The sequence below is a fragment of the Capra hircus genome, chromosome 18 (genome assembly GCF_001704415.2).
Source record: "Capra hircus breed San Clemente chromosome 18, ASM170441v1, whole genome shotgun sequence".
In the NCBI taxonomy this organism is placed as follows: Eukaryota; Metazoa; Chordata; class Mammalia; order Artiodactyla; family Bovidae; genus Capra; species Capra hircus.
The window spans coordinates 19,908,191-19,931,089 of NC_030825.1; positions in this window are offsets into that span (position 1 = coordinate 19,908,191).

Below are 22,899 nucleotides of genomic sequence, written 5' to 3' on the forward strand. Positions count from 1 at the left end.
GTTATCCTATCCCAGACAATAAGAACCAAAACAAGAAAGGTCATAGAGATTGGAAAGGAAGAAATAAGACTGTCTCCATGGATTGTGTGATTGTCTACTAAGAAAACTCCAAGGGAATCTGTAAAACACAAAAACTAGAACTAATAAGTGAGTCTAGCAAGGTCATGAGATAGATTCAAGGGGAACATATAAAGCATCAACTGTATTTCTATAATCCAGAAGTAGGCAATTGAAAACTGAACTATTAAAACAATAACATATACAATAGCTCCAAAAATATGAAGTAGCTAAATAGCTATAAATCTAACAAAGAGGTGTGTAGGATATGTCTGCTGAAAACTACAACACTAATGAAAGAATTCAAAGAAGATCCAAATGATTGGTGAACAATACTGTGCTCATGAATGCAAAACTCAGTGTATTTAAGAAACTGATAATTCTCTCCCAAACCAATCTAGATATTTGATGCAATTATAATCAAAATTCCCAGAACTATGGCTATAGAGAGATTAATTCTAAAATTTATATAAAAAAGTAAAGGAGCCAGAGTAATCAATTAATACAAGAGAAAAACAAGTGGAGAATTCATACTATACAATTTTAAGACTTTATAAAACTACGGAAAATAGGATAGTATGGTGTTTATTGACCAAAGGTTAGATAGACATAGATAGATAGACTTAGATCAATGGAACAGAATGGAGAGCTAGCAATAGACCCACACAAGTATAGCCCATTGATTTTTTACAAAGTTGCCAAGGCAGTTCAATGAAGGATCATAGTCTTTTCAACAAATGATGTGGAACAACTGAACATCCATATACCAAAAGAAAGAACAAATGAAAAAAACTAAAAAGGAAGGGAGGGACAGAGGGAAGGAGGAACATTAGTGTATATCTCATACCTTATACAAAAGACAACTCAAATGGACCACAGATCTAACTATAAAATATAAACCTATACAACTTTTAAAGGAATATGTAGGAGAACATTTTTGTGACCTTGGGTTATACAAAAAGATCACCAAAGTTACAAAATAATAATAAAAAAAAGATAAATTGGGCCTCATTAAAATTAAAAGCTCTTGCTCTGCAAAAGACACCATTAAGAAAATGAAAAGACAAGATACAGACTGAGAGAAAATATTTGCAAATTACGTAAGTGTTGACTCCAGAATGTGTAAAGAACTCTAAAACTCAACAATAAGAAAATGAAAACTCAAAAAGAGGGCAAAGTATTTGAATGGACACTTCCTAAAAAAAAGATGTGGATAGCCAATGGACACAGAAAAACATAATCGATATCATAAGTTGTTGGGAAATACAAATTAAAACCATAGTCCAATACCTCCATACCCCTATTAGAATAGCTTTTTAAAAAATCCAAATCTTGTTATTGCCAAGTGCTGCCAAGAATGCATAGTTGCTGATTGGAATGCACAATGGTACAGCCAATCTGGAAAATAGTCTGGCAGTTAAATATAAACCTATCATATGACCCAGTAATCCCAATCCTAAGTATTTACCCAGAGAGGTAAAAGCTTGTCCTCAGACAAAATCCTGAATATGTCTGCAGTATCTTTGTTTATAATCACTCCAAACTGGAAACAAACTAAACATTCTCCAACGGGTGAATGCATGGCTCAGATGGTAAAGAGCCTGCCTGCAATACAGGAGACCCAGGTTCAATCCCTGGATTGGGACGATCCCCTGGAGAAGAGAATGGCTGCCCATTCCAGTGTTCTTGCCTGGAGAGTTCCATGGACAGAGGAGCCTGACGGGCTACAGTCCAAGGGTTCGCAAAGAATCGAACACAACTGAGTGACTAACACTTTCAAAGAAACATTGGTACATCCATATCATGGAATACTACCCAACAAAGAAACAAGCTATTGATGCCTGCAAGACATGCCTCCCACAGGCATGGTGCTGATTGAAAGGAATTGCACACCATGATTCCATTTACCTGACCCATGAAAAGCGAAATGATAAAGATGGAGAGCAGATCAGCAGTGGCCAGGGATTAGGAGAGGGTCAGGGTTTTACCACATGGGGCAGCGTGATGGAATTTCTGCAGAGAGAACTGTCCTGTATCTTGATGATACTGGTGTTTGTGTGTTCAGACTCATAAACTTGTACACCCCAAAGGGAGGTGTGGTTTCACTGCATGTAAATTTTTTTTAGTTAAGCCTGTTGTTCAATTTTCTTCCCACTTCACTGCACGGTATCTCCAAAGAGGGTAGATGTCACTTAAAGCAACTCAGAGCACTTGGTATGTTTGTTTGCTGTTTAGTCACTGAGTCATGTCCAACTCTTTGTGACCCCATGGACTGTAGCCCCTCAGGCTCCTCTGTGCATGGGGTTTCCCAGGCAAAATTACTGGAATGGGTTGCCATTTTCTGAGACAGGGATCAAACTCGCATCTCCTGCATTGCAGGTGAATTCTTTACCGCTGAACCACCTGGGGCGCCCCTTATAGAGTCTAATTCTCACCTATTCAAGGCTGTCTCCCAGAACCAATTTTCTGCCTCAATTGTATTTCTAAACAGAGAAAATCTTGCCTGCCCATATAGGTATTCTGGGTGGATGGGTAATTCATTTTGGCCACGAGAATGCTGTTTTTCTGTGTCCTCCTTCTAGATCTGCCCCAACTTTTAGGCTGCTGCTTGTTTCTAAGCCTTGTCCTGCCATTTCTTTTCAGTTAGCCTGCTTGCAGTTACAAGTAACAGCCTTTGGATAAAATGGAGATTTTATCCCTTCACATGACCAGCAGTTCAAAGGTTTAGCAATATCAACACCACAGTTCAAAAGCATCAATTCTTCATCTGCCCAGTTCTTACTTTTGGGGTTAATTTTGTCAACACATGCCCATATTCAAGAATCTGTCACCCAGGAGAAAGGCAAAGGGGGAGATGGTTCTGGCATGAGGCAACCTGCCATGCCTCCCTTCTCTTCCCCCTTCCCTAATAGCCTTCCAATAAATTATCTTTTGCTGAAGGTAACCTGCATCTGTTCCTGTGGCTTGTAAACAAGGAATCTTAACTGATGTGCAGATCCAGTGAGAATCTGTGCTATCACTGGAATATTAACCCCTGGAGGGCAGAACCACCACTACATCCCCAGCACTGCCTGGCATAAAGGAGAGATCAGAAAATTCAATTGTCAATGTCCCCAGTCAACAAAATGACTAGACCATAGGCTGTACAAGGCTTCCTATTTTTATTTTGCTCTGTGCTGTATCCGTAATATCCAGAAACGTGCCTGGCACCTGGTTGGCACTCAGTAAATATGTCTTGAATAAACGAACTCATTTTTAGAGCATCTGCAGGTAAACTTGGTCCTGCACTAAAGTCTGGAAATACAGCTGTAAACAAGCCAAACAAATAGGCTCTAACTCCCCCAGAGATATTTGGGACACACAGATAATTAGCCTTGGAAACTTACCTCTACCAACCACTCTCAAGAACAAAGAACAAGAGTCTGAAAATCCAAGGGCAAACCAGGCCACTTTCCTTAGCATCGATCTGCCCTTTCTTATTGCCATCTGCTCCCTTCAGAATGTTCCTCGGGAGAAAAAGAAGAAACCAAATAAAATTAAAGATGTTGCCAGATGCTCCCAGCAGAAGTAACATCTTGGGTAAAAATTCCCCAGGCCCACTGATACATTAATTGGTGCTGGGAGGTTGGGGACATCAGGATGAGGCAGATACAAAACATGGCTTTGTCTAGAGACAGAGGGAGAAGGACTGAGGGTCCCAATTAGAGGTCACAGCATAGCAGCTCGGAAGATGGGCACAGCACCTTGAAATGGCTTACAGAGCCCCATCTGCCCTTCCGCACTCTCCCCCTCGGGCTCCTGAAGGGCAGAGGCAGTGGTTCTCTTTTCTACACAAGTGGTTTCATTCTGGGGCTGGTGAACAGCCTTCCCTGTCTCTGTTCCATCCCACCATCAGTTACCCCTGGGCCATCCCCATCGGGAGGTCCAGAGGGCACTTCTAAGTCAGCATGTCTGAAATGCAGCTCTTTGCTCGCTTCCCGTCCACCACATCCCATCACTGCTGTCTTCACTACCTCAAAACTGACGGAGCAGCCAGTGTTCCTAGTCCTGCTTTCAGCCACCACTCGTCACTCCATCCCACAAGCCAAAAACTGCAGTCATCCCAAACCCACCCCTCTTCCCCACCCCCCGCATATGGTGGGTCTCTCACTGTGGCTGTGAATGCCTCCGCAGCCTGCCCTGCCTTTTCGTCCTGTAGTCACGGCCCTGGGCCGCTTTCCCCACCCCTCAAATGAACTACCTCAGTGATGCCCCTGTGATCAGCTTGTTCCCATGGCTCTGCCCTTCACAGTCGCTGTGGATGATTCCCCAGAATCCACCTGATCCTGTCACTTCCCGGCTCAAACCCCTGTGATGACCGCTCTGCTTTGTCTTCAGGGCATTGAGCGCTTGTCCCAACCTGGGGCCGCCCTCCCCTTCCAGCTCTGTTGTCCTCCGCCTCTTCCTCTGCCCCACACACTCCAGAGTGCCTTCCGCATTTAGCCCGCTAAATCTGCAATGTGCAGATTACATTCTCTGACAGTTGTTCACATGCCCGTTTCCTCCCCGACGTGGGACCCTTGGTGATCCAGAGCCATGACTAATTCATGCGTGTGTCTCCCTCTTAGTAGCTCGCTACTTCCACAGGCAAGCCACTCCCAGCCAGTTGAGCTGGTCTCACAGCCATCCTCACTCATGGTATTTATTCCCACCTCTATTTGAGCGCTCCTACTATTGCTCCGCTTCATAGGCCTCTTATCCCTGGTTCCTAATACCCAAACCTTGCTCATTTTGTAAGCCGCCTCTCTCTATGCCATCTCCCCTGATGGCTCCTGCACTTGCTGGCTAGCTCCAGCTTCCTGGAATACGAGTTCTATGTGAATATGTATTTTATCTGTCTGGTTTACTACTCCATCCCCACTGCTTAGAACCAAGTATACTTTGTTGAAGAAAAAGAAATGGAGGAGGGAGGGAAGGAAGGAAGGAAAAGAAGAGAAAAGGAAGACTGTCCTCCTAGACTGAAACCTTGGACGTCCATCTCTTTTTTCTTACTTATTGTTTACTCATTGCTCTGGTCTACCTTATAGAAAGATGTCAGAGCAGGGAGAAAAATTATTCCACAAAGTGATCAAAGGTAGCTTCCTGGCATATGCAGGACTTACCATGCATGGACCAATTCGACTAGTATTTATGGGGCACCTACTCAACAGTGCCAGGCACTACATCCAGTGGTAACCGAGATACACACATGGTTCCTGACATGTATGAAGTTACAACCCAGCAATAAAAAGTGTTTGGAATAAGGTGAGAAGCAGGGCAGACACCCAGTCCAAGTGTACCAAGAGCTGTATCAGCTGTTAAGATGTTAAAAATAATTCCATTATCATTTGTAAATAGTTATCGCCTTGCACTTCTCAGAGGTGCAACCCCACATGCCTTGGGCCATTTTCCAAGAGTCCCACACTTCCCCACAGCCCAACCAGTGAAGAGTCAACACTTGGCAGAGGAGGGCCTGGGTGCTATAACCGACTGGCACACTTTTGGATCATCTGATGCTCCTGCCCCAGAGCTTGTTAAATTTGAATATCATCTCTGGGTGGAAGGAAACAGACAGCGGGGTGGGTTAGTAAAGTGTGGAAACAGCCCTGTCTGCTGAATGGATGGTCAGCAGGAACCACAAGAGGGGAGAGGTGGGCAGCGATTCAGAGTCTGCACCTCCCCAGGAATTGCTCTATGGAAATAATAGCTCAGCCATTGCCAAGAAAGTGAGAAGAAAGTTTAAGAAACTCAATTTCCCACCTTGAGGAAGGGGATCCAGCCTTGGTGTTGACTTGCATTGGAAACTCCTTGATAAACTAATTCCATCTTAGACTTCCCACACCAGAATTCAGCTTGTTTTAAACCTTGGGTCAGGTGTCACTTGGGCTTCCCACTCCAGTATTCTTGCCTGGAGAATTCCAGGGACAGAGGAGCCTGGCGGGCTACAGTCCCTGGGATTGCAGAGTCAGATATGACTGAATACACATACAGGTCTCTCTGAAATTTTTATATGCTGGTTATCATAGATAAGCCTTCTCATCTTTATATTCTTGCTCACAGATGGAGAGGAGGCTGTTTTGTTTGTGTTTTTTTAAAGGGAAAGCATTTGGGAAAAGCCAAACTTAGGGAACTTTTATTTCATTTTGTGTCAATATCAACATCCCAGTTGTGATATTATTAGAAGATGTTAACAGTGAGGAACCAGGCAAAGTGTATGGGTGACCTCTGAATGATTTCTTACAACTACCTATGAATCTACAAGGATCTCAAGACAATCAACAGTTATTTAAAGCCTCCTCTCACAGTGAAGACCTGGCAAGTTCTTTATATATTGAATGGTAGGCCAGAGAGGGTATGAGGACAAAGCAGACCAAAGGTCCTTCTGCTAAAAGCGAGAAAGGTCTTTGGCAGCTATTGGAGCAACCCCAGCCAAAAGGCTCAGACCCCAGGACTGGGATCTTGTCAACTAGGACCACCAGCCCTGTGGCACCTCCAGGCTCCAGAAGGGCTATCAGTTGTTTTGTCTGCCACAGTCCTTCCATCCCACAAGAGCCAACCACTTCTACTGGTGAATTCCCCCTTTCCTTCTCCATGTGCTCCAAAGGGGCTGCCAATCACACTGCCCTACCCCATGGATCAAAGAACGGGGACATAGCCCAAGCCTGGCTTATCACAGTCTCCCTCCCCGTGCACAACAATCACTGCCCAGAGATGGCTCAGTCACACAGCACCGTGGATTTCTCTTTCCTCCAGTACTAGCTGGCGAAGCGCTCTTTCTTTTGACATGGCAAAATTTTTGCTTAGTCGCCAAAGTGTTAGTTGCTCAGTGATGTCCAACTCTTCTGCCACCCTGTGGACTATAGCCCATCAGACTCCTCTGTCCATGGAATTCTCCAGGCAAGAATACCTGCGTATGTTGCCATTCTCTTCTCTAGGGAATCTTTCTGACCCAGGGGTTGAACCTGGGTCTCCTGCATTTCAGGCAGAGTCTTTACCATCTGAGCTACCAGGGAAAGTCATGTTGAATTCTATTGCAATCCCATGGATTGTAGCCTTCCAGGCTCCTCTGTCCAGGCAAGAATACTGGAATAGGTTGCCATTTCTTTCTCTAGGGGATCTTCCCAACCCAGAGATCAAACTTTCATCCCCTGCCTTGGGAGGTGGATTCTTTACCACTGAGCCACCAAGGAAACCCATTCCAGAATTAGGTGATATTAAACCTAGAACTGGATAAGGCAAAGACTACTCTCCTGGCACTTCAAGAAAAGAGTCCATCAGTGGTGGGAGAAATTGAGACCAAAGCATGAAGAGGATTGAAGAAATAAGAGATAGAGAAAAAGCAACATCGCTCGAGCCTCTGGAGACCTCCCCAGGCCTCCAGTTATACGAGACAGTTCATCCTCTGTGCTTGAGTTGTCTTGATTTGGGTTTCTGTTACTAACCCACACCTTAACCCTTCATGAGCTGGGCTGTCGGTTTATGCCTATAGGCCTCAGCTCATACCCTGGCTGGCTGGCCCCAGTGAAAGTCCACTAAACTCTTCCCTCAAGATGCTGATGCCAAAAGCAGAGGCATGTTTCTAACAGTGACAGGCCATTAGTTCCATGGATGATGAATGACACGGGGTGCAGAAGGGCCATGCTGAGCCAAGATGCTGCAGCCAACTCTCCCGTACAGGGAGATCCTGCGCTTAGAGCCTTGTGGCCCCTCTGCCAAGGCAGCTGGCTCTTCCAGAAGATTAATACTGTTTACATGAGCTATTAGCCTCCATGCAGAAAAGGAGGAGCCTGGGAGAGAAGCTTCGATATAAACAATGCATTTCTATCTCAGAGTATATAGGTCGCAGATCCAGGCACTTAACTCAGGGATGGTTTCCTTGGTACCCACTAGGCGCTGACCCAGGATCCTGGGCACTGTGGGAGAGAGAAGATGAGCAAGACCAGGTCTTCCTCCAGGAACCTGGGCTGTTGGGGAGGATGGGCACCACATCACCTAGGAGGAGTATGCTGCTGCTGCTAAGTCGCTCCAGTCGTGTCCGACTCTGCACGACCCCATAGATGGCAGCCCACCAGGCTCTGCCATCCCTGGATTCTCCAGGCAAGAACACTGGAGTGGGTTTCCATTTCTTTCTCCAATGCATGAAAGTGAAAAGTGAAAGTGAAGTCACTCAGTCGTGTCCGATCCTCAGCGACCCCATGGACTGCAGCCTTCCAGGCTCCTCCATCCGTGGGATTTTCCAGGCTAGAGTACTGGAGTGGCATGCCATTGCCTTCTCCATAGGAGGAGTACAGTGAGGTTATAACCAGAGCTCTGAAATTAGGATGCTCAATACCCCAGCTTGGCTTAGTCTGTGATTGGCCAGGAAGTAGTTGTAGACATCAGTTGCATTTCTTTAGCAAACAATCCAGCCTCTTTGGTTTTGGTGCTGCTGTTTTCTTTCTATCTTCCTTTCACTTCAAAGATATTGGGGATTCTTGTTCGTTTGTTTGTTTTGGCTGTGCCTCACAGCTTGCAGGATCTCAGTTCCCTGACCAGGGATTGAACTCTCTCATGGCAGTGAAAGTGCTGAGTCCTGACCCCTAGACCACCAGGGAATCCCTGGTGCTGCTGTTTTGTTCTCAGCAGAATGAGGTGACAACAATCGGGGGCATAGTAAGGATGGAGTCAGATAATGCATGTACAATCCGGCTTAGGTACTACCTGCTTAGTAAGTGGCATCTCTATCATCATCAGCAGCAACAGCAACCTCAGTTATTATTACTATCATTATCACCAATCCTACAATGAGGAGTTTGAAATAAGCCAGGAAGGTGGTCAAAGTTTTATGGGAAATAGGAGGAAAGAACTTAACTGGGATCCAGGAGGGCTTTCTAGAAGTGGCACCCAAGCTGGATCTTGAAGAGGAGGTAGGGAGTGGGGAGGATGTTAGAGCTACAGGCCACCAGGAATCAATAAATAGAGGCAGAGCCACTCCTGATGCGCTGATCTCCCAGGTTTTAATGCACACCTTCCTGGAGAAGCAAGGGAGCTCAAGCACCTAAGAACACAAGATCTGATCCACATCATTGACCTTGACCTCATCCTCACTGCTAGATCCACAAGGTGGGCTTGGAGGTTAGAGGAGTACAACAACCACTCATATCTTCCCCCAGACTCCTGGGGGAGGCAGCCTGCCTTCTCCTCTTTCTGGGCTAGAACTTCAAGCCCCACAGAGCTCTGGTTCCCAAGCTTGCTGTCCAGTGAGCCTCAATGCCCAGCCAAGCACAGCCCACATGGTGTCTGGCACGTGGGCACGTGGTAGGTTCTCAGCACATAGATTATGAATAAATGAGTTACCTGAGAATTTTATCTTCCCACTTAACCCTAAGCTTTCACCTCCACAAGTGGATCAGATCATAAAGCCTTGGCTGAGCTATAAAATGTCTGATCTGATCCTATATGTCGGCAGCCAGGAGCCCAGAAGTGGACATCAGTTCCTCCAGGAATGCGCTCTCTCCTCTGGGTAGTTTCCCTTCCTTGTGCCCAGGAGTCTTTACAAAGAGAGCCCACTTGGTCATATGGTCCTAGAAACACTTAGAAAGCATTTCTTATCAGAGAAAGTCTTAGGTAACGATTACCCACCATCACACACACACACACACACCTAAGAGCCCTCAGTGGACAGCTGTTGTTTCTGCCTGCCCAAACCCATTCTCCCCTTCTTCTTGCAATGGTTACTTAACTGTCCGCTAGAGTAGGGTCCATTCCCCACTTTCCATCCACGTGTTGAGGTGTGACTAACACTACATGCCCCCTTGTTCCAAACATCAGCACTTAAACTATGCTTAGCCAATCACCACATTCCCTCCGCTTGGCCACAGCGAGCTGCTCAAGGGTGAGGAGATGACCTCAACTCTTCCAATAAGGGTAAATCTGAAACTTTGGAACTATTGGCCGTAGAAGTTCTCTTCCCCCAGAGCTGGGCATAGTCCACTTTGATACTACTTTGCTACCTCATGAGGAGAACCTGCCCGAGGGTGAAGCCCACGCAGGAGAGCAGGGCCAAGATGTGACCAGGGAGTGTTTGGGCCCCTGAAGCCAGCCATGTCTGAAGCCAACCTAATCAGGTAGGGTGATCAGTTCTCATTTTTGCTTTAGCCAGTTTAAGCCAGTTTTCTGTCACTTTGGAACTCAGAATCTTAATGGGACACATCGGACAGCAGGAACACATGTCCGAGAAAATCTTGCTTTGGACCTTGGAGGTCAAAGAGCTTTTGTCCCTGGAGAATTGTTGTCTTTTCTGTTCATTCAACAAATACTTATTGAGCCCCTAAGAAGAGTGTTGAGAAATTCAATCTCTAAAACCATGTGTGATTGATGTTATCATGGGTAATCAGGACTGAGTTTCTGGGGAGGTAAGTGGTAAATGAGACCTAAAGAGGAGAGAGACGCACAGTGTCCAGTAGGACATGAGCAGGTAGGGGGCTTGGGTTCTGAGTACCAACTCTGCCATTTGCCTGCTGCGTGAGCTTCTCAGGCAGGCATGTTTAACTCACTGGCCCTCAGTTCTTCTACCTTTAAAATGGGTATGTCATGGAAACAACCTAGATGTCCATCAGCAGATGGATGGATAAGAAAGCTGTGTACATATACACAATGGAGTATACTCAGCCATTAAAAAGAATTCATTTGAATCAGTTCTGATGAGATGGATGAAACTGAGCCATTATACAGAGTGAAGTAAGCCAGAAAGAAAAACACCAATACAGTATACTAACACATATATATGGAATTTAGAAAGATGCAATGACGACCTGTATGCAAGACAGCAAAAAAGACACAGATGTGTATAGCGACTTTGGACTCAGAGGGAGAGGGAGAGGGTGGGATGATTGGGAGAATGGCATTCTAACATGTATACTATCATGTAAGAATCGAATCGCCAGTCTATGTCTGACGCAGGATACAGCATGCTTGGGCTGGTGCATGGGATGACCAGAGAGATGTTATGGGAGTGAGGTGGGGGGGTTATGTTTGGGAACGCATGTAAGAATTAAAGATTTTAAATTTAAAAAAAATAAATAAATAAATAAATAAAATGGGTATGTCACATCTGTCCTACTGAAGCCACCTGGTTGTGGTCAAAGCAAACCAACAAAAAAGGTACTTCAAACTGAAAAGCAATATCTATTTGGATGAGAGAAAATCATTTTATAAATTGATGAGACACTTTAGCTTCTGGCCAAGATAAAGCAACGAAAAATGGATTTATCCTCCCACTTTCAACAGCTAAAAATCCAGACAAAATATATGAAGCAATGGTTTCAGACACTGCACTACAGGTGATGCAAGATTTCTGAGAAAGGGAAAACAAAGTGTGATGCCTGAATCTAGTTTCCAGGATGTAGCACAGGGAGGGGCAGCCAAAGCAGAGCCTGGTGGTCTCTCTGAGTTGAAGAGATACAAGTAGAAGTTTGGAGACGCCAAAGGGTCCAGGGTTTTCAGAGCGGAGTGTTACAAAGGAGAGACTGCACAGCAGGAACTCCAGAAATCTTCCCTCTGGTGTTCAGCAGAGTGCAGAACTGCATGTCCATGTAGGGAGACTCTCCAAGGCTGGGGAAGAACCAGTGCAAACGAACAAGAAGAGTAATTTCCAGAGGCCAAACAGCACTGAACATAGTTCTCACTCCTAAAAGCCAGAATAGAGAAATCTCATAATACACAGGGCTTCAAGTGGAGTACTCAGAAGGACATTGCCTCATTACTAAGGTCAAATTAGCTCTATACTAAAGACTTGTGGGGGCTTCCCTGGTGGCTAGATGGTAAAGAATCTGCCTGTCGTGCAGAAGACCTGGGTTTAATCCCTGGGTTGGGAAGATCCCCTGGAGAAGGAAACGGCAACCTACTACAGTATTCTTGCCTGGAGAATCCCATGGACAGAGGAACCTGACAGGCTACGGTCCATAGGATCACAAAGAGTCTGACACGACTGAATAGTCAACACTTTCTTTAAAGAATTGTGGAATCCAAAGTTTAAAGGAAGTCTTAACAGGATCAGACTGTTTCCACATAATTTAAATAAGTCTCAGAACAAAATTCAAAAACATTAAGAAAATGAAAATAATTCAGCACTCAACAAGGTAAAATTCACAGTGTCTGCTGCTGCTGCTGCTAAGTCGCTTTAGTCGTGTCCAACCCTGTGCAACCCCATAGACGGCAGCCCACCAGGCTCCCCCGTCCCTGGGATTCTCCAGGCAAGAACACTGGAATGAGTTGCCATTTCCTTCTTCGATGTATGAAAGTGAAAAATGAAAGTGAAGTCGCTCAGTCATGTCTGACTGTTAGCTACCCCATGGGCTACAGCCTACCAGGCTCCTCCGCCCATGGGATTCTCCAGGCAAGAGTACTGGAGTGGGGTGCCGTTGCCTTACATTCAGTTAAAAATTACCAGACGTGCAAAGAATCAGGAAACTACAACTAATAATGAAAAGAAAAATCAGCCAACAGAAATAGATCCCCAAGTTATATAGATGATATAGATCATAGACAAGAACAGTAAACTATCTAACATAAATATATTTCATATGTTCAAGAAGGTAGAAAAGAGCATGCATATATTCAGGACATACATAGAAAATAGAAAAAAGACCCAAACTGAGCCTCCAGAGATGAAAAATATAATATTTGACATGAAAAAAAAAAAAAACACCCACCGGCAGGAATTATATTGACATGAAGAAGGTGAGGAGCATCCTGGTTTGAGTACTCTGCAAAGGTGAAATGAAAGCAAGCTGTTTGGGCATGAAAGGTGGAATTGTAAATTCAGAGCAGCTGCCAGAACACACTGGTCTTTGTGAGAGGACAATTATAAAAAGAATTATTTTAAAAGGCACTCCTTCGTTAGGACTGACACAGCTCCGAGCTAGGGCTGCAAGGGGTGGTGGTGAGCAGAGCATCAGCTACGTTTTGGTCCCACGTGCACATCAGCCAGACAACTTGGTTCATGGTCATGAGCTGCACAGTCGCCCCCCACACAGAGCCTCAGTCTAAATTAGTTCAAATAAAGGAGAAAGACTATCACAGTGTCATGGACTAGTGCTGTCTTGAAGACCCATGGATTGAACCATGTTCCAGCTCTGTCTGAAAGCTCTTTGATTTGCTTTCTAAGAATCAGCAGAAAATCCACCAGCTTACTGCTCCTTCTTCCCTCTCTCCCACTTTTCCTCCATTGCAATCTCTGTTCCCCTCTGTCCCCCACTTTTTTTTGCTAAATGTAATTTTTAAAAATATTATATTGGAGTGTAGTTGATTTTTGGAGAAGGCAGTGGTACCCCACTCCAGTACTCTTGCCTGGAAAATCCCATGGACGGAGAAGTCTGGTGGTCTGCAGTCCATGCGGTTGTGAAGAGTCGGACATGACTGAGCAACTTCACTTTCACTTTTCACTTTCATGCACTGGAGAAGGAAATGGCAACCCACTCCAGTGTTCTTGCCTGGAGAATCCCAGGGACGGTGGAGCCTGGCGGGCTGCCATCTGTGGGGTCGCACGGAGTCGGACATCACAGAAGTGACTTAGCAGCAGCAGCATAGTTGATTTACAATTTTGTGTTAGCTTCAGGTGTACAAAAAGTGGTTCAGTCATACATATACATATATCTATTCTTTTTCAAATTCTTTTCCCTTTTAGATTATCACAGAGTATTAAGTAGAGTCCCCAATCTGCCTGCAATGCAGGAGACCAGGTTCGATTCCTGGGTCAGGAAGATCTGCTGGAGAAGGGATAGCTACCCACTCCAGTATTTTCGGGCTTCCCTGGTGGCTCCGCTGGTAAAGAATCCGCCTGCAATGCAGGAGACTTGGATTTGATCCCTGCATTGGGAAGATCCCCTGGAGAAGAGAATGGCTACCCACTCCAGTATTCTGGCCTGGAGAATTCCATGGACTGTATAGTCCACGAGTGTGCAAAGAGTCGGACACAACTGAGCAACTTTCACTGTCCTGTGCTATACAGTAGGTTCTTGTTGATGATCTATTTTATATTTAGCAGTGTGTATGTGTTAATTCCAAACTTCTAATTTATCCCTTTCACCCACCTGTCCCCTCTGGTAAACATAACCTTGATTTTGAGATTGAGAGATTGTCTTTGTTTTATAAAGAAATTCATTTGCATATTCTTTAGATTCTACATATAAGTGATATCATATGATATCTGTCTTTGTCTGACTTACTTCACTTAGTATGATACTCTCTAGGTCCATCCATGTTGCTGCAAATGGCATAATTTTAGGCTTTTTATGACGAAGTAATATCCCATTGTATTGAATGCTATATCTTCTTTATCCATTCCTCTGTCAATGGACATTTAGGGTGCTACCATGTCTTGGCTAACGTAGATAGTGCTGCTATGAACATAAGGGTGCGTGTATTTTTTTGATTTATGATTTTCTCTGAATATATGCCCAAGAGTAGGATTGCTGGATCATGCGGTTGCTCTATTTGTAATGTTTTAAGGAAACTCCATAATGTTCTCTATAGTGATTGTATCAATTTACATTCCACCAACAATGTAGGAGGGTTCCCTTTTCCCACACTCTCTCCAGCATCTATTGTTTGTAGACAATGAACTCATACCTCATCATAGTTTTGATGCCCCTCACTCTTGCATCATCTAGAAGTTGATTTCGCACTGGCCAAAGTCAATTGCATAACACATAGAAGAGATGACTGAAGGGGTTTCTCAGTGCCGTGGCTAACCAGGGGACAGGACTCCACACAAACACCACTCTGCTGTGCTGTGCTAAGTTGCTTCAGTCGAGTCCAACTCTGCAATCCTATGGACTGTAGCCCGCCAGGCTCCTCTGCCCATGGGATTCTCCAGGCAAGAATACTGAAGTGGGTTGTTGTGCCCTCCTTCAGGGGATCTTCCTGACCAAGGGATTGAACCCAGGTCTCTTAAATTTCCACACTGGAAAGTGGTTTCTTTACGACTAGTGCCACTTGGGAAGCCCATAGAGAACACTACCAAGATTTAAATGCTGAAACAACATATCCAGGAAATTTCTTGATGCAAATCCCTTCCTAACAAGAGTTAATGGTTAAAAAATATAAGTAAAAAAACATTTGACCTGCTACTGGGCCCCTCAGCATCAGCACCAACAGGTTGCACAGAATCCTCTCAGAGAATCTACTTACTTCACATTTGCCAAGAAGACGCATTTTTTCTGATTTTATTTAGCCTGGTAACCTCAGGGAATATTCAGAACCCCAGAGACAGAAACAATATAAAGATGGTTATTTCTCTCTGAAAGAACAATTTGTATTTTCATATCTTTGATACACAGTCTAATACTCAAATCAATAGGCCAATGGAGACTCACCCAGAGCAAGTTTAATAAGAAAAATAGTTAAAAAAAAAAAAAAGGTTTGGAAAGCTAGAGTTACATTTCCTGCAGGTGTGTTAGATTGTGGAGGTGGGGTTAAGTTGACTGTTTCTTTCTTCCCTTGTGTAATGAAACAGAAAAGCTAAACCTCTGAGTTGATTATAATCACACAGGCATGGGAGCTCCTGGCTGTTTATTGCTCCCTTCTTCTTTCCTACCCTTACCCCAATCAATACAACAAGTTTTATCTTCACTGATGAAAACTCAACTTTCTGGCTGTTTTTGTTATTTAGGCTTCCTCGTGTCTGATCTGGGCTTGCAGGCAGGCAAATCAGCTTCCAAATTCAAGGCATGCATTTTGGAAACCCAAAGCAAAGACCTGTTCCAGAAAGAGGGTAAGAAAAGGTGATAAAAACAAGCTCCATAAAACAGAACTTTGACAGGGTAAAAAAGGCCCAGAGAGGTTGGACAGCACGGGGTGGGGCTTGCTCTTTCAACCCCTTACTATGATTCTCCTGAAGCCAAGGTCAAGCTCAGTTCACCAAGCCAATAGCTCCTGGCTCCTTTAGGAATAAGAAATGTGGCCACAAATCCTCCATTGGTTGTTATTGTTGTTGCTGCTCAGTCACCAAGTTGTGTCTGACTCTTTGAAACCCCATGGATTACAGCACATCAGGCTTTCCTGTCCTTCACTGCCTCCTAGAGTTTGCCCAAGTTCATGTCCACGGAACTGGTGATGCCATCCAACCCACCCTCTTCTCCTCTGCCTTCAATCTTTCATAGCATCAGGGTCTGTTCTAATGACTCAGCTGTTCACATCAGGTGGCCAAAGTATTGGCACTTCAGCATCAGCCCTTCCAGTGAGTATTCAGGGTTGATTTTCTTTAATATTGACTGGTTTGATCTCTTTGCTGTCCAAGTGACTTTCAACAGTCTCCTCCAGCACTACAGTTTGAAATCATCAATTCTTTGGCTCTCTGCCTTCTTTATAGTCTAGCTCTCATACCCAGAAAACTGAGCGGCTGGGACGGGGGTTGCGATAAGCTGCAGCCTTCACCTGGGGGCGACTACGCTCGCCAAACACCTGAACACCTGAGCTGCTCGGACCTGGGATGGGCTCAAAACGCAGACCCAACCAAGTCTGAGCCTCTTTGGAGTACTCAAGAACCTGAACCTGAGCGGCTTAGACCTGGGGAGTGCATGCAACCCAGGGCCCACATCACAGTTCCCAGCAAAACTCTCAAATCCATACATAATTGCTGGAAAGACCACAGCTTTGATTGCTTTAATCAGAGAAATTACTTTCCAAGCTATATGAATATTCAGTAAATATTCACTGAGTGCCTACTATGTACCAACTACTGTTCTACGTCCTGGGGACACAATGTTCAATGATGTAGACTAGATCATAGAACTTATATGCTAGTATAGGAAAGCAGAAAATAAACATATAAGCAAACAAATGAATAAGACAGTATCAGGTAGTGAAACTTCTATAAAGAACATCTTAAAAGGGGCTACTCTAGGTTGGAATAGCATTTCTGAAAAAACAAGGAAGGGTAGGTGTCATTTGAGCTTATATTTTGGATGTAAGGAAGGAGCCAGCCATGCCGTGTGAAGAACTGGAAGAAAGCCATTCAGACAGAGGAAACTGCCAGTGCAAAGGCCCTGGGATGAAAGCAAGCTTAGTCAAAAGAATAAAGAATCATTTCTTTGTGGCTAGAATGTAGTGAGTCAAAGGAGAGTTGGAAAAGAAGCATTAGTCAAAACACAGATCACATAAGACCTTGTGGGCTTTTATAATATGAAGTTGAAGCTGTAATGGAAAAAATTGCTCTGATTTATGCTTTAGAACAGAGAAGGGAATGGCACCCCACTCCAGTACTCTTGCCTAGAAAATCCCATGGACTGAGGAGCCTGGAAGGCTGTAGTCCATGGAGTCTCTGAGGGTCGGACACGACTGAGCGACTTCACTTTCATTTTTCACTTTCATGCATTGGAGAAAGAAATGGCAACCCATTCCAGTGTTCTTGCCTGGAGGATCCCAGGGACGGAGGAGCCTGGTGGGCTGCCGTCTATGGGGCTGCACAGAGTCAGACACGACTGAAGTGACTTAGCAGCAGCATACTTTAGAAAGATCTTTCTAGCTGCTGTGCGGAGTGGACTGTAGAGTTTATAGGACTAACTGATGCATTACAGGACTTCCCAGGTGGTGCTAGTGGTAAAGAATTTGCCTGCAAATGCAGGATGTAAGAGACATGGGTTTGATCCCTGGGTGGGGAAGATCCTCTGGAGGAAGGTATGGCAACCCACTCCAGTATTCTTGCCTGGAGAATCCTATGGACAGAGGAGACTCGTTAGCTACAGTCCATGGGATCACAAAGAGTCAGACTGAATGAAGTGACTTATCACACGCTGGATACATTACATAATAGAGAAATAGAAAGGGAGGATCCAAAGATGACTCTTGGGTTTTGCCTTGAGTTGTTTACCTACTCCTGAGATGAGGAAGAGAGGAGAGGAATCAAGTCCTGTCTTGGGTGTCTTGATGTTTGAGATCCTTATTTGACATCCAAATGAAGACTTCAAGAAGGCATTTGGAAACAGGAGGCAAGAACTCAGTTACAGAGGTCTAAATTCTCTGGACCCATTCTTCTACCCATATAGCTCTGAATTTCGCTCTTTTGGTTGGCCCATTGTTCACTTAGCCATCATCATTGAGTACCTCCTGTGTCCTGGGACCTGAGCTCATGGTGACTACAAATGGAGTCACAATGGAGTGACTACAAATTGACACAGGTCCCTGTTATCAAGGACAGGACCATCAGCCTTGGATCCTTGATCTATCATAGGACAGCCTAGAGTTTATTTCCTGAAAGGCCACCTCTGTGAACATCAATGTTCTACTTATTTATTCCAGGAATTTCCCAGTCTGGTATCTCAGAAACTCACTTAGGAAGGAGTCTTAAAGAGTTATTACTCAAATTTCCTCCAAGTGTTTGCTTAGCCCAGACTTGAGTAACCCCTGGTGATATGGCACTCACTATCTACTCTTTGAAGACTTTCTAAGAGGTCTTGGGAATTGGGCTTCTTGGGGGCAACAGAGGGCACAGATTAAATTGCCAAATTTTGCAGTTTAAATGGTATGTCTTGGTACTGTAGGCAGACACAGGGCCACAATAGAGGGTCTTCAGGGGGTTCCAGACTTCCCCCAGGGACTCAAGTGTAGCGTTCCTTTTTATCTCTGGCAAGACTGCACTTAGAAGCTGTTGGGTTATGGCCTCAGCTGCCGTGTTTCTAAAAATCTACAAAGGCAGAATGCATAATTGTATATTGCAGATAATTTTGCTCACGTTTCCAGGTGTCTGCAGAGATGGGTCTTGGTTAAGATTTATTACACCCCTGAGACTGACAGAGCCACACACAACATCGGCAAGCTTTATTTATGGACTTTCTTCCCTAGCCAGAATGAAAGCAGTAAAGCCCTCACTCCTTGCTGGTGGAGAGCAGGAAAGTCAGTCCTTGCGACTTCCATCTTTGGCACCTGGAAAGTCTGCCCTGGCTTTCCTCCACCTTCCCCCAGATGTTGGGAGCTCCCCCACCCCCTCACCCTCCGCCCCTACTTGCTCGCCTGTCTCAGCTCTCCTGAGTCACTGAGCTTTAATTTGGGCTAATCTCTTCTCCTGACTCAGGTAAGTGTGGTGATGATAAATCAAAAGGAGGACACAAGCTGTCCGTTAAAAAATGGAGAGACTTGTCAGCCTAATGAACTTTATTAGCAGCGAGTCACAGGAGCATCTCTGGCAGCTTTTCCTCCCCTTTTCCTGACACCTCCCTCTAGTCTCCAGATATTGCCAGAAGAGCAGATACAACCTAGTGGGAGCTGAATTGGTGATGAGGAGGTGGGGTGGGCAGCTCCACGTGACACCCCTGTGGACAGCCACACAGACTGCTGTCATCAGAGTGGACAAGGGTGGAGACAGCAGCCTGGCTTTTATAGGTGGAATTCCGAGGGTCTTCGCCCCCATGGATGGTGAAACTGTACAGTTTAGAGACCCAGTTTATGCTGTCTAGAATCCTGCAGCTTGCACAGGATGGAAAGACCCCATCTAAGCCAACTTTTTGCTTTGGGGCAGGGGAAGTTCTTTTAAAAGCTCTCCCCAGACCACAGGGAGCATGCATGTGAAAGAGAAAAGTGGCCTTGATGCCTGAAAGCTTTGCAGCTCCTGGTTCTAGACTTTGCCAAGGCCACGCTTCTTGCACTGGGGTCTCAGCTCTCTGTCCCCAGGATGCAGCTTTTCCTTTTTGCTTTAGTAGTTTGAGTAGGTTTCTGTTTCTCACAACCACAGCAGTCTTGATTAAGAGAGTGTATGAAAGCACCGCACTTTGCAACCTGCACATGCTGGGCCAGTTTCCAATCTGGGTTTTCTCTGACCTCAGAGCTGTATATCCAGCTGCCCGGGGGGCTTAAGACCTGGGGTCCTACCGGTCCCTCAACTCAGCAGTATCCTACTGTAAACATTCAAACTTTGGAGATAGAGCTATATCCCCCTGAACCACATTTCCATCCCCAATCCTTTGCTTGGATGTCAACACCACTGTCAATTGACTTACGTGCTGCCAGACATTTTAAAATGGGTTTACACAGAGATACATAGACACAAATATGTAGATATATGTGTTTGTTTTTGTTTTCTACATAGAATATCTACATAGAATTGTAGGTTTCTACATAAAATATCTACATCTAGAATTCTACATAGAATTATCTACGTGCAATATCTAATGATATTCTACATATCCTTAGATAACTCATTTTTTTTCTGCTCAATATGTTAAGGCCATCTTTCCACACCTGAATATTTACTTCAGTCTTTTAAAATGCTGCATAGTGTTCCACAGACTGGTTATACCATGCTTAATTTAGCTATTTGTTACTACAGAACACTTAAGTTGTACCCCTTTTAATTTTTTCAGTTACAAAGAGCACTGCGGGGAAATTCCTTGTACGTCCTCTTTGGGACACGTGCAAGGACTCCTCCAGGATAGGCACTGAGGGCTGGACCAGAGTCTGGAGAACGAACCCCTTCTATCTCTCTGCTCATCATGAAGCCCAAGGAACCCAGGAGTGTTCCTTCTCTCTTCCAGGCAATCACTGGCGCTGGCCCAGATCTGTGACTTTCCTTCCAAATGTGTCTCCTGCTGTCAGCCCCACTGGCCCCTCTCTCCTTCAGACCTACTTCTCCCCTGCCTAGACCACCACCACCACCTCCTCATTTCCCACTCCCCAAGCTCAGGCTTTAGCCCTTCTGATCCGCGTCCACCCTCAGCTGGAGAGACCTCCTGAAGATGGAAAGTGGATGGGGTGATCTGCTGCTTGCCCCAGGCTCACCAGTGCCCCAGGGGAGAGTCCAGGCTCCCCACAGTGGCATGCAAAGCTTTCTGTGGCCCAAGCTCCCCTATCTAGATCATTTTTCTGTCACTTCTGCCTTAACTCTCTAGAAACACAGAACCGGCTGTAATCCTCCTCTTGTCTCTACTCTGCTATTTCTTGACTTCTCTTTTGCTCATTCTGTGCCTTTTGCTTGGAACTCCCTCACTCTTTTGCCTTCCTCAGATTAACCCCTATTCACCCTTCACTACCCACCTCATGTGCCTTTCCTATGTTCTCTGGAAGCACACTCTGCCCCCTCTAGCACTGCCCTGCTCACCTGTACTCTAATTATTCATGTGCTTATTTATCTAGTCTCCCACCAGACTGAGATCCATAAGGGGAATGCTTGGTTTCAGCCACCCTGTGTCTGCTGAGCACAGGAGTAGCTCTCTCCCACTTTTAATCAAGAACCCTTTGAGGTGTCTGGCCCTGGTTTCCATCTCCATGAGGTCACTGTGGGACCCAGGATTTAAGCTGGTCAGTTGGAAGGGGCATCAGGCCCAGAACTCTTTGTTCAACTTTTGGGGGAAGAAAGACTCTCTTGTCAGCTGGAATTGACATTATAGGGATATAAAGCTGGTGAGGCTGTAGCCATCTTGGCATGTTTAGGAGCTCATCCATGTGAGGATGGAAGCCACAAGAAGGGCAGAATAAACACTGAGTCCTGATAGCATCATCTGAACTCCTAGATCCAGCCATCTATACTCCACTGGATTTTCCAGTTCTGTGAACCAACACATTTCATTTCTGTCATTTACTGCTGAAGGAGTCCAGTGCACATGCAAAGAAAGAGCATGTATTATGTCTCATGCCCTTGTGAAGTCCCCTCCTATGTTGAATAGTCTGTGACCATTAGGATACTGCAGAAGTGACCATGTATCACTTTCAAGTTTAAGCCAGGAGGAACCCTGTAGATTCTACCTTGCTTCCTTTGGGGGATGCCGGGCAACATGTTGTGAAGACACTCAAGAAGTCCTGTGGAGAAGGCTCTGTGGGGAGGAGCAGGGACTTCCCACCAAATTGTCCGCTGTTATTGGAAACACCTTAAAAGCAGACCATCCAGCATCAGTTAAGTCTTCAGAAGATTGAAACTTCAAGAGAAACCCCAAGCCAGCACCCCAAATTAAGCCTCTCCCAAAGGCCTGACCCATGGAAACTGTGGAAGATCATAACTGATTATTGTTTTTGAAAGTCACTAAGTTTGAGAGTAATTTGTTTCACAGCAGTAAATGACTAGTTCATCTCCCTAATCTGCTGCCCCAACATGGAACCCCAAACCCTCAAAGCTCCTCAGCTTTTAAATGGTACCAGCATTTATCCAGATCTTCAGGCAAAAAAGAAAAAAAGTCATCCTGAATCCTCCATTTTCCTCCAAGTATTAATTCTGTTGGCTTTGCTCCAACCTATATCCTGAATCCCACCATTTCCTTCCATTTCCACTTCTACAAACCCAGCCCAGTCACTATAATCTCTCAGTATAGCTGACAACAATGGTCTCCTGATTGATATCTTGGCTTTACTCTTAAACCCACATAAAAGATTCTTTGTAGACAGAGAACTTCTATGCAGAGTACATCATGAGAAATGCTGGACTGGATGAAGCACAAGCTGGAACCAAGATTGCCAGGGGAAATACCAACAACCTTAGATATGCAGATGATACCATTCTAATGGCAGACAGTGAAGAGGAACTAAAGAGCCTCTTGGTGAAAGTGAACAAGGAGAATGAAAAAGCTGGCTTAAAATTCAACTGAAGATCATTGCATCAGGTCCCATCGCTTCATGGCAAGTAGATGGGGAAACAATGGAAACAGTGAGAAACTATTTTCTTGAGCTCCTAAATCACTGCAGATGGTGTCTGCAGCCATGAAATTAAAAGATGCTTTCTTCTTGAAAGAAAAGCTGTAAGAAAGCTAGACAGCATATTAAAAGCAGAGACATTACTTTTGCCAACAAAGGTCCATCTAGTCAAAGCTATGGTTTTTCCAGTAGTCATGTATGGATGTGAATGTTGGACCATAAAGAAAGCTG